The 12,608-nt window shown below is 38.1% G+C and overlaps 1 long non-coding RNA gene and 9 other non-coding genes across 10 annotated transcripts in view; 4 read left to right on the top strand and 6 right to left on the bottom strand.

Moving 5' to 3' along the window:
• The window catches only part of LOC133561396 (uncharacterized), a 165,460-nt gene that overhangs the window by 54,853 nt on the left and 97,999 nt on the right, over positions 1 to 12,608 (top strand). The gene's annotated exons all lie outside the window — the stretch shown is intronic.
• trnap-cgg (transfer RNA proline (anticodon CGG)) lies at positions 3,065 to 3,136 on the bottom strand. The gene has a single exon. It is a non-coding gene; the product is annotated as a tRNA-Pro (tRNA).
• Positions 3,317 to 3,388, top strand: trnaq-uug (transfer RNA glutamine (anticodon UUG)). The gene has a single exon. It is a non-coding gene; the product is annotated as a tRNA-Gln (tRNA).
• Positions 4,285 to 4,356, bottom strand: trnaq-cug (transfer RNA glutamine (anticodon CUG)). Its single transcript has one exon. It is a non-coding gene; the product is annotated as a tRNA-Gln (tRNA).
• On the top strand, positions 5,127 to 5,198 carry trnaq-uug (transfer RNA glutamine (anticodon UUG)). The gene has a single exon. It is a non-coding gene; the product is annotated as a tRNA-Gln (tRNA).
• Positions 5,569 to 5,640, bottom strand: trnaq-uug (transfer RNA glutamine (anticodon UUG)). Its single transcript has one exon. It is a non-coding gene; the product is annotated as a tRNA-Gln (tRNA).
• Positions 7,824 to 7,895, bottom strand: trnap-ugg (transfer RNA proline (anticodon UGG)). Its single transcript has one exon. It is a non-coding gene; the product is annotated as a tRNA-Pro (tRNA).
• On the top strand, positions 8,443 to 8,514 carry trnaq-cug (transfer RNA glutamine (anticodon CUG)). Its single transcript has one exon. It is a non-coding gene; the product is annotated as a tRNA-Gln (tRNA).
• On the bottom strand, positions 8,904 to 8,976 carry trnak-cuu (transfer RNA lysine (anticodon CUU)). Its single transcript has one exon. It is a non-coding gene; the product is annotated as a tRNA-Lys (tRNA).
• On the bottom strand, positions 11,978 to 12,049 carry trnaq-uug (transfer RNA glutamine (anticodon UUG)). Its single transcript has one exon. It is a non-coding gene; the product is annotated as a tRNA-Gln (tRNA).

Here is a 12,608-nt window from a genome sequence, read left to right as displayed (position 1 = left end):
GTCGATCATAATATTTTATTAGAGCGTATCAAAATACGAATTGGTATGTCAGACTCAGCCCTGTCATGGTTTAACTCTTATCTTACTGATAGGATGCAGTGCGTCTCCTATAACAGTGTGACCTCGGACTATGTTAAGGTAACGTGTGGAGTTCCCCAGGGTTCGGTCCTTGGCCCTGTACTCTTCAGCATCTACATGCTGCCGCTAGGTGACATCATACGCAAATACGGTATTAGCTTTCACTGTTATGCTGATGACACCCAACTCTACATGCCCCTAAAGCTGACCAACACGCCGGACTGTAGTCAGTTGGAAGCGTGTCTTAATGAAATTAAACAATGGATGTCCGCTAACTTTTTGCAACTTAATGCCCAAAAAACGGAAATGCTGATTATCGGTCCTGCTACACACCGACCTCTATTTAATAATACAATTTGACAACCAAATAATAAAACAAGGTGACTCTGTAAAAAATCTGGGTATTATCTTCGACCCAACTCTCTCCTTTGAGTCACACATTAAAAGCGTTACTAAAACGGCCTTCTTTCATCTCCGTAATATCGCTAAAATTCGCTCCATTTTGTCCACTAAAGACGCCGAGATCATTATCCATGCGTTTGTTACGTCTCGTCTCGATTACTGTAACGTATTATTTTCGGGTCTCCCCATGTCTAGCATTAAAAGATTACAGTTGGTACAAAATGCGGCTGCTAGACTTTTGACAAGAACAAGAAAGTTTGATCACATTACGCCTGTACTGGCTCACCTGCACTGGCTTCCTGTGCACTTAAGATGTGACTTTAAGGTTTTACTACTTACGTATAAAATACTACACGGTCTAGCTCCAGCCTATCTTGCCGATTGTATTGTACCGTATGTCCCGGCAAGAAATCTGCGTTCAAAAGACTCCGCCTTATTAGTGATTCCTAGAGCTCAAAAAAAGTCTGCGGGCTATAGAGCGTTTTCCGTTCGGGCTCCAGTACTCTGGAATGCCCTCCCGGTAACAGTTCGAGATGCTACCTCAGTAGAAGCATTTAAGTCTCACCTTAAAACTCATCTGTATACTCTAGCCTTTAAATAGACCTTCTTTTTAGACCAGTTGATCTGCCGCTTCTTTTCTTTCTTCTATGTCCCCCCCTCCCTTGTGGAGGGGGTCCGGTCCGATGACCATGGATGAAGTACTGGCTGTCCAGAGTCGAGACCCAGGATGGACTGCTGATCCGCTTGAGATGGTTTCCTGTGGACGGGACTCTCGCTGCTGTCTTGGAGCAACTATGGATTGAACTTTCACAGTATCATGTTAGACCCGCTCGACATCCATTGCTTTCGGTCCCCTAGAGGGGGGGGGTTGCCCACATCTGAGGTCCTCTCCAAGGTTTCTCATAGTCAGCATTGTCACTGGCGTCCCACTGGATGTGAATTCTCCCTGCCCACTGGGTGTGAGTTTTCCTTGCCCTTTTGTGGGTTCTTCCGAGGATGTTGTAGTCGTAATGATTTGTGCAGTCCTTTGAGACATTTGTGATTTGGGGCTATATAAATAAACATTGATTGATTGATTGATTGATGAAATCTTATACGTCTAGTCTCTTACGTGAATGAGCTACATAATATTGTTTGATATTATACTTTAATGTGTTAATAATTTCACACATAAGTCGCTCCTGAGTATAAGTCGCACTACGAAAAAAACTGCAACTTATAGTCCGAAAAATACGGTATGTGTGTGCGAGGGTAAAAGAAATGAGTAAAAAACAGGACTTAAATACATAAGCGTTAGTCCTGGAAATGAACCAAGAATCTCTCACACCCTCAGCAAGAATTGTAGACCAACAAACCCTGCAAGAAGTTTTTTTCATAAAATGTCACTATAAATGAGAGATTTTAATAGGGGACAAAACCAAAAACTTGGTTACCTAATTGCACTTTTAACACATATTTAGATTCACTGACATTTTCACTTTACAAAATAGTTTCTTAATTTACAAGCTTTGTTTGTTCGAGGACTGATCTTGTAAAGCATTATTTCATTCATACACGAAAATGATAGCGAATTAAAATGTTGGATGACATTGTAACACAATTTCAGATCGTGTCACCTTTTAAAAACTCTAATTTTATGAGATTTGTCGGGTAGTCATGTTCAAGTCTTGGTGGAACCAACTCACAGTAATTTAAGTGACACATTATTCAGTAATACTGCTGTAATTAATTTGATACATTTTATGGATCACTTGAGTGTGTGATATCTGAAAAAAATGGTCAAAATCCATCCTAAAGTCACAAATGTACAGACAACTAAGTATATAAAGGAACATTTTGTGACTAAAAACAAGACTTGTAAGCAAATAAAGAGCACAGTTTTGAAAAATGACTACAACATGGTACTTTTTGACAGAATTAAGATGCACACATTTTTTCTTGCAAAGAACTTTCAAATGGAAATGAAACTGAACAAAAGATGGCTCCACCAAGACTAGAACTTGGATCACTGGATTCAGAGTCCAGAGTGCTAACTATTACACCATGGAACCTGTAAATGGACATGTAAAACAATGTGATCCTACAGTACACAGTACTTGATCAGATTTGATAGATTGTCATTGATCCCTTGAGTATGTGCCGTCAAAATACTAGTTTAAAATCAAGTTAAGAGTCAAAAATGGATGTGTGTACAAGGTATAAAGTAGTGACTGAAAACAGGACATGAAGACTTCGTCGTTTGTCCAGGATTTCAACACAGGGCGTCTCTCACCCTGCGTGAGAATCCTATGACGAGAACAAAAAGCCTTTCCAAAAAAACTCATGCAATGTGAGATTTTAATAGGGGACTGAATTGAAATCTTGGTTACCTTAATGCACTTTTAACACATATTTAGTTTCACTGACATTTTCATACATAGATGAACTAAGGGTTACCAGCTCAGTCCTAGAACAAACTGTGGTCATACATTTAGGTACCACTGTTACTGATCCCTTGAGTGGTTGTTGTTTGAAAACATTGATAAAGTCAAAAATGTAACGACAACTGTGTGTATGAGGAAGAAAGTTATGATTAAAAACGTAAGGGCTTATCCGGGAATTGAACCCAGCACCTCTCGCACCCGAAGCGAGAATCATACGACTAGACCAACAAGCCCTGCATTTGACGAAAACCAACTAATCTCATGAAATGTGAAATCAGGGGACAAAAATCTGAAATGTGGTAAACTTTTAACCAAAATTTAATTTACTACCATTTTCATGAAAAACTGTCAAACTAAATCTGTTATAGCCAATCAAGTACTGTTTCATGCAGGTTAATTCAGCTTAATGTACAGGTTCCATGGTGTAATGGTTAGCACTCTGGACTTTGAATCCAGTGATACAAGTTCAAGTCTTGGTGGAACCATCTTTTAATATTAGTGTTTAGTATGACCTCTCTTTGATCAGTGCATGCATGAGAAATTCAAATAAACTAAATTTAAGTGAAAAATACTTTCTTGTGACTTCTCTTTGAATGGTTTTTGATGTGAGGTAGTCTGATTTTGGATTCAAAGTACAATATTATAGTGCAGGTTCAAATTGTACTCTTATATGTTTATGAGTCATGGTTTCATTCCTAACTTTTTCCCTCGTACACACTGTTGTCGTTACATTTATGACTTTAGACTTGATTTTAACAATGTTTTCAAACAACAACCACTCAAGCGATCAGTAACAGAGATTTTAATAGGGGACACAACCAAAAACTTGGTTACCTAATTGCACTTTTAACACATATTTAGATTCACCGACATTTTCACTTTACAAAATAGTTTCTTAATTTACAAGCTTTGTTTGTTCGAGGACTGATCTTGTAAAGCATTATTTCATTCATACACGAAAATGATAGCGAATTAAAATGTTGGATGACATTGTAACACAATTTCAGATCGTGTCACCTTTTAAAAACTCTAATTTTATGAGATTTGTCGGGTAGTCATGTTCAAGTCTTGGTGGAACCAACTCACAGTAATTTAAGTGACACATTATTCAGTAATACTGCTGTAATTAATTTGATACATTTTATGGATCACTTGAGTCTGTGATATCTGAAAAAAATGGTCAAAATCCATCCTAAAGTCACAAATGTACAGACAACTAAGTATATAAAGGAACATTTTTGTGACTAAAAACAAGACTTGTAAACAAATAAAGAGCACAGTTTTGAAGAATGACTACAACATGGTACTTTTAGACAGAATTAAGATGCACAAATTTTTTCTTGCAAAGAACTTTCAAATGGAAATGATACTGAACAAAAAATGGCTCCACCAAGACTTGAACTTGGATCAATGGATTCAGAGTCCAAAGTGCTAACCATTACACCATGGAACCTGTAAATGTACGTGTAAAACAATGTGATCCTACAGTACACAGTACTTGATCGGATTTGATAGATTATCATTGATCCTTTGAGTGTGTGCCGTCAAAATCCAAGTTTAAAATCAAGTTAAGAGTCAAAAATGGATGTGTGTACAAGGTATAAAGTAGTGACTGAAAACAGGACATGAAGACTTCGACGTTTGTCCAGGATTTCAACACAGGGCGTCTCTCACCCTGCGTGAGAATCCTATGACGAGAACAAAAAGCCTTTCCAAAAAAACTCATGCAATGTGAGATTTTAATAGGGGACTGAATTTAAATCTTGGTTACCTTAATGCACTTTTAACACATATTTAGTTTCACTGACATTTTCATACATAGATGAACTAAGGGTTACCAGCTTAGTCCTAGAACAAATTGTGGTCATACATTTAGGTACCACTGTTACTGATCACTTGAGTGGTTGTTGTTTGAAAACATTCCTAAAATCAAGTCTAAAGCCAAAAATGTAACGACAACTGTGTGTATGAGGAAGAAAGTTATGATTAAAAACATGAGGGCTTTCCCCATGCGAGAATCATACGACTAGACCAACAAGCCCTGCATTCAAGGGAACCCAAATAATCTCATGGAATGTGAAATCAGGGGACAAAATCTGAAATTTTGTGGTAAACTTTTAACCAAAATTTAATTTACTACCATTTTCATGAAAAACTGTCAAACTAAATCTGTTATAGCCAATCAAGTACTGTTTCATGCAGGTTAATTCAGCTTAATGTACAGGTTCCATGGTGTAATGGTTAGCACTCTGGACTTTGAAACCAGTGATCCAAGTTCAAGTCTTGGTGGAACCTTCTTGTAATATTAGTGTTTAGTATGACCTCTCTTTGATCAGTGCATGCATGAAAAATTCAAATAATCTAAATTTAAGTGAAAAATACTTTCTTGCGACTTCTCTTTGAATGGTTTTTGATGTGAGGTAATCTGATTTTGGATTCAAAGTACAATCTTATAGTGCAGGTTCAAAATGTACTCTTATATGTTTATGAGTCATGGTTTCATTCCTAACTTTTTCCCTCGTACACACAGTTGTCTTTACATTTGTTACGTTAGACTTGATTTTGAACATTTTATGAGACCTCACACATTTAAGGGATCCAGGAAAATCTATCAAACTAAAAACAGTTGTAATATAAACGAACTTGTTACTTGAATATTGCAAGTTGGTTCCTCCAAGACTTGAACTTGGATCACTGGATTCAAAGTCCAGAGTGCTAACCATTACACCATGGAACCTGTATATTACTCCGAGTTATCCTGCACTAAAGAGTTCTTGATTGTATATAACAGCTTTTGTATGACATTTTTTCATGAAAATGCTAGTAAATTAAAACGTTGGTTAAAAGTTTACCACATTTCAGATCGTGTCCCCTAATTTCACTTTTCATAAAATTAGTTGGGCAGATATATACACAGGGTTTGTTGGTCTAGTCATATGATTCTCGCATCGGGTGCCTAAGGTCCTGGGTTCAATTCCCGTACAAGTCCTCATTTTTATGAGTACTAACCAAAACTGTATTCCTCGTACACACAGCTGTCTTACTTTCATCACTTTGGTCTTGATTTTAACAATTTTTTCAAACATCACACACTCAAGGGATCAATAACAGTGGTACCTAAATTTTTAACCACAGTTTGTTCTAGGACTGAGCTGGTAACTCTTAGTTCATCTATGAATGAAAATGTCAGTCAAAATAAATAAATGTTAAAAGTGTAAAAAGGTAAATGAGTTTTAAATTCAGTCCCCTTCTGAAGTCTCAGATTTCATGACTTTTGTTAGGACATGTTGATGCAGGGCAGGTAGGCGATGTCTTCTGAGTTTCCCTTCTGGTGTGAGAGGCCTCGACAAGCTCTTAAATTTTGACTCCTGTTTTTAGTCATTACTTTTTCCCTCGTATACTTTTGTTATATGGTGATGATTTCGAATAAGTTCATACTTAAATTTCTGCAAGTTGGTTCCACCAAGACTTGAACCTGGATCACTGGATCCAAAGCCCAGAGTGCTAAGCATTACACCATGGAACCTGTATATACGCAAGTAAAATAAAGTGATCAAACAGTGAACAGTATTGATGAAATTGTATAGATTTTCATTGACACCTTAAATGTAAGCTGTCAGGAAAATGAAGGGAAACGTTTAAATCAAGTCTAAATTTAAAAAAAAAGACAAGACTTGTGACTGTGTACAAGGGGAAAAGTTTTGACTGAAAACAGGAATTATCATTCCAACACAAGGACTTGTCCAAGACCAACAAACCCTGCAACATGATTTCCCGACAAATCTCATAAAATTAGAGTTTTTAAAAGGTGACACCATCTCAAATTGTGTTACAATGTCATCCAACATTTTCATTTGGTCTCATTTTCATGCACAAATGAAATAATTGTTTACAAAATCAGTCCTCGAACAAAGCATGTAAATTAAGAAACTATTTTGTAGAGTGAAAATGTCAGTGAATCTAAATATGTGTTAAAAGTGCAATTAGGTAACCAAGTTTTAGGTTGTGTCCCCTATTGTAGTGACATTTTTTGATAAAGACTTCTTGCAGGGATTGTTGCTCTACAATTCTTGCTGAGGTTGTGAGAAATTCCTCGTTCGATTACCGAACTAACTCTTATGTATTTAAGTCCTGTTTTCTGTGATTAATTTTACCCTCGCACACACATACTATATTTTTCGGACTATAAATCACAGTTTTTTTCATAGTTTGGCCGGGGGTGCGACTTATACTCAGGAGCGACTTATGTGTGAAATTATTAACACATTACCGTAAAACATCAAATAATATTATTTAGCTCATTCACGTAAGAGACTAGACGTATAAGATTTCATGGGATTTATCCATTACGAGTGACAGATAGTTTGGTAAAGGTATAGCATGTTCTATATGTTATAGTTATTTGAATGACTCTTACCATAATATGTTACGTTAACATACCAGGCACCTTCTCAGTTGGTTATTTATGCCTCATATAACGTACACTTATTCAGCCTGTTGTTCACTATTCTTTATTTATTTTAAATTGCCTTTCAAATGTCTATTCTTGGTGTTGGGGTTCTTTTAAATACATTTCCCCAAAAAATGCGACTTATACTCCAATGCGACTTATACATGTTTTTTTCCTTCTTTATTTTGCATTTTCGGCGGGTGGACTTATACTCCAGAGCGACTTATACACCAAACAATACGGTACCTTAATGCGCTTTTAACACATATTTGGTTTCACTGACATGTTCATACCTAGATGAACTAAGGGTTACCAGCTCAGTCCTAGAACAAACTGTGGTCATACATTTAGGTACCACTGTTACCGATCCCTTGAGTGGTTGTTGTTTGAAAACATTGCTAAAATCAAGTCTAAAGTCAAAATGTAACGACAACTGTGTGTATGAGGAAGAAAGTTATGATTAAAAATGAGGACTTGTCCGGGAATTGAACCCGGGACCTCTCGCACCCAAAGCGAGAATCATACGACTAGACCAACAAGCCCTGCAACTAACCCCATGAAATGTGAAATAAGCGGACAAAATCTGAAATTTTGTGGTAAGCTTTTAACCAAAATTTTAATTTACTACCATCCATTTTCTACCGCTTATTCCCTTTTGGGGTCGCGGGGGGCGCTGGCGCCTATCTCAGCTACAATCGGGCGGAAGGCGGGGTACACCCTGGACAAGTCGCCACCTCATCGCAGGGCCAACACAGATAGACAGACAACATTCACACTCACACACTAGGGACCATTTAGTGTTGCCAATCAACCTATCCCCAGGTGCATGTCTTTGGAAGTGGGAGGAAGCCGGAGTACCCGGAGGGAACCCACGCATTCACGGGGAGAACATGCAAACTCCACACAGAAAGATCCCGAGCCTGGATTTGAACCCAGGACTGCAGGAACTTCGTATTGTGAGGCAGACGCACTAACCCCTCTGCCACCGTGAAGCCTAATTTACTACCATTTTCATGAAAAACTGTCAAACTAAATCTGTTATATCCAATCAAGTACTCTTTACCGCAAGTTGATTGAGCTTCATATGCAGGTTCCATGGTGTAATGGTTAGCACTCTGGACTCTGAATCCAGTGATCCAAGTTCAAGTCTTGGTGGAACCTTCTTGAAACCTTAGAGTGATTAGTGTTCTGAATCACTCTCCTTTAATTAATGCTTCTGTAAAAAATGCAATTAAACAATGTTTCTGTGAACAATAGTTTCTTGTCCATTTTCAGATTGTGTTCCTTATATGTTTATGAGTCATGTTTTCATTCTTACCATTTTCCCTGGTACACACAGTTGTCTTTTTATGTGATTTTAAACTTGATTTAAAACTTTCTTGGTTACATATGCTCTCTTTATTGATTATTACTGTACAAACAGAAAACTATTATTAATTAAGTGAGTTTAGCAGATGAAAGCAAACTCGCAAATCGTTACAGTTTTTTTAATTGATTTATTTGAAGTGTCGCACCGTCTCGTGAATTGAATTTCTTTGGCAAAATTCTAACGCCCAACGTGGGGCTCGAACCCACGACCCTGAGATTAAGAGTCTCATGCTCTACCGACTGAGCTAGCCAGGCCTGCCTGGGGAACCGTGATAAGTGATTGTTACTGTACATGTAGCATTTTGTGTTACAACGTTTCGTGTTGATGGCGTTTTGTGTTATGATGTTTCATGATTTGGGTGGCGCTATTTCATGTTGCGCCGTTTGGTGTCACAGCTGTTGCAGCTTTTCGTATTGCGACGTTTCGTGCCACGACATTTCGTGTTGTCGGCATTTCATGGTGCGTTGTTTCATGTTGCAGCGTTTTGCGTTGAGCCATTTTAGTTTTCGGGTGCAGCATTTTGTGCTGTTGAAGTTTAAGTTTGACGCGTTTCACGTCACGTTGTTAGGTGCTGCGGCGTTTCTTAGTTACATATGCGCTCTTTATTGATTATTACTGTACGAAAAGAAACATTTTATTAATTAAGTGAGTTTAACTGAAGAATATCAACTCGTACATCGTTACAGTTTTTTTTATTGATTTATGAGAAGTGGAGCGCCGTCTCATGTTGCATTTCCTTGGCAAAATTTCATCACTCAACGAAGGGCTTGAGCCCACAACCCTGCGATTAAGTGACTTATGCTCTACCGACTGAGCTAGCTGGGCGCGCATAAAGACCCTTGAGGAGTGATTGTTAACATACAAAAATATTCATGTAGCATTTTGTGTTGGAACATTTCATGTTGCAGCGTTTTGCACATCCTTACAGTTTTTTTTCAGTTTTTTTTATTAGAAGTGTAGCACTGTCCCGTGTTGAATTTCCTTGGCGAAAAATTCAACCGCCTCGAACCCACGACCCTGAGATTAAGAGTCTCATGCTCTACATACTGAGCTAGTCGGGCTCGCATCATCTAATTTGGTAATTAATCGTCACTGTACAAAAATATTCATGTCGCATTTTGTGTTGCATTGTTTCGTGTTGATGGTGTTTTGTGTTACAGTCATGTTGCGTCATTTGGTGTTGCAGCTGTTGTAGCATTTTGTATTGCGACGTTTCGTGTTGTCAGCGTTTTGGGTTGAGCCATTTTAGTTAGTAGAAGAATGCCAACTCGTACATCGTTACAGTTTTTTAATTGATTTATTTGAAGTTGCGTTGTTTCATGTTGTCAGCGTTTTGGGTTGAGCCACTTTAGTTTTCGGGTGGAGCATTTTGGGCTTTTGCCATTTAATATTCCATACATCACACACTCAAGAGAACAATAAAAATGTCTGAAATAAATACAGTTGTGTCTCAACTTACAAGCTCTATTAGTTCTAGGACTGAGGTGGTAAACCCTCAGTTTATTTATGCATGAAAATGGTAGTCAATCAAAATATGTGTTAAAAGCACAGTTTCAGATTGTGGCCCCTATTAAAATATTTTATTTTTTTAAAGATTTATGCCACATTATTTTACAGGGCTTGTTGGTCTAGTCGTATGATTTTCACTTAGGGTGTGAGAGGTCCCGGGTTCAATTCCCAGACAAGCCCCCTATAGTACTCCTTTTTGCAATCATAACTTTCTTCCTCATACAAACAGTTGTTATTGTATTTGTGACTCAAGACTTGATTTTAACAATTTTTTAGAACATAACACATTCAAGGGATCAGTAACAATGGTACCTTGGTTTATGACCACAGTTTATTCTAGGACTGAGCTGGTAACCCTTAGTTCATCTATGTATGAAAATGTCAGTGAAACTAAATATGTTTAAAAGTGCAATAAGGTAAACGAGTTTCAGATTGTGTCCCCTATTAAAATCACACATTCCATGAAATTTGTTGGACAATCTTGGGTCAGAGCGTGGTATATATAAACATATTTATATACATGTAGTGATGGGCAGTAACAAGCTAGATGTAGCTGAGCTATTTAGCTCAACTACATTTTCCAGTAGCACTGCAGTTACTTAGCAATTTTTTTTACGAGTAGCTTTTCTTGTAGCTTTGTTAATTTTCGACCCATATAGCGAGGTAGTTTACATCTAAGTTACATAGAGAGAAGATGAGAGAGCGAATGTACCGAGAAAATACAATGAGCTTGATGATTGAGAACATCCATACGTATGGAGAATGTCCATGATGATTGGCTAAGGTTAGGGTGAAACATTACAGACGGGCCAATCAGAGGGAAGATAAATTTTGTAAGCAAAAGTCACATGACGACGAGAGAGTGAGAGACAGAGGGACGCTTCAAGCTGACGACTCTACCGCAGGTTAGATTTTTGACTGTGAACTTAATTTTGAACTTGTATTTCCTTTTTTTCTACCGGCACACACTCAAAGAATCAATGACAATCCATCTAATGGGGCGGCATGGCGTAGTGGGTAGAGTGGTCGGCCAGAAACCTGAGGATTGCAAGTTTGCTTCCCGCCTATTGACATCCAAAAAATCGCTGACTTTGTGTCCTTGGGCAGGACACTTCACGGCTCACACTGGTGAATGAATGATGAATGAATGAATGATAGGTGGTGGTCGGAGGGGCTGTAGGCGCAAACTGGTAGCCACGCTTCCGTCAGTCTACCCCAGGGCAGCTGTGGTTAATTATGTAGCTTACCACCACCAGGTGTGAATGAATGTTGAGTCCCACTTCTCTGTGAGCGCTTTGAGTGTTTAGAAAATCGCGATATAAATCTAAGTTATTTATCAAATCAAATCTAACCCTGTGTACTGTAGGATCACATTGTTTTGCATTTACGGGTTCCATGGTGTAATGGTTAGCACTCTGGACAATGAATCTAGTGATCCAAGTTCATATCTTGGTGGAACCGTCTTGTTATATTAGTGTTCAGTATGATTTCCCTTTGAATATTTTAAAAAACAGAGTGAAACCAAATTTAGCTAAAAAGTACAATATTGTAGTGCAGTTTCAGATAGTGCTCCTTATATGTTTACAAGTCCTGTTTTTAGTCACATCGTTTGTCAGTTTTAGATTGTGTACCCTATTAAATGGTTGGAAATATTACATTTTAAACATTATTTTTTTACACACTCGAGGAATCCATAATCTGTCATTTCAAACGGAATCCCTATATTGCCACTTAAAGACTGCATGATGGTTCCACCAAAACTTTAACTTGGATCACTGGATTCAAAGTCCAGAGTGCTAACCATTACACCATGGAACCTGCATAACCCTGCGTAAAATAAAGTGATCCAACACTAAACAGTATTGATGACATTTAAAAGATTCTCATTGACTTCTTGATACGATCGATTACTTGTCTCTGGCCCCATGCCTGCAAGAGGCAATGATGAGAGGTATAGCAGATTATTCTCGCTTAACAAGTGGCTGGCTAGTTGATGTAGAGAACAGGGACTAACTTTTATTGATAAGTGGCCATCTTTCTGGGGCAAACCGGGCTTGCTGATGAAGGACCTCCTTCACTCTAACCGAGAAGGCACCATCACGCTATCTAGAAACATAGATCACTTGTTAAGTCACACTTGACTAACTTAACTAGAGCAAGCTTGGACACAGGCAATTACAGTGTCTGTTAGTCCGGCTGAGGAGTCAGTTAAGCTAAAACTAACCAGCACAAGGCTGGACAATTCCTGCACACAAAGCATTTCTCCTAGAAAAGTACACAACTCAGATAATGATTTTTCTATAGCGACTGTGAGAGGTGAACATGCATTCTACTGAGGTGGCAAATTATGATGCGTTCAATCGATCGCAGCTCATAG

This window comes from Nerophis ophidion, linkage group LG11 (genome assembly GCF_033978795.1).
Source record: "Nerophis ophidion isolate RoL-2023_Sa linkage group LG11, RoL_Noph_v1.0, whole genome shotgun sequence".
Lineage (NCBI taxonomy): Eukaryota > Metazoa > Chordata > Actinopteri > Syngnathiformes > Syngnathidae > Nerophis > Nerophis ophidion.
This window is presented reverse-complemented; position numbering and strand designations above follow the sequence as displayed.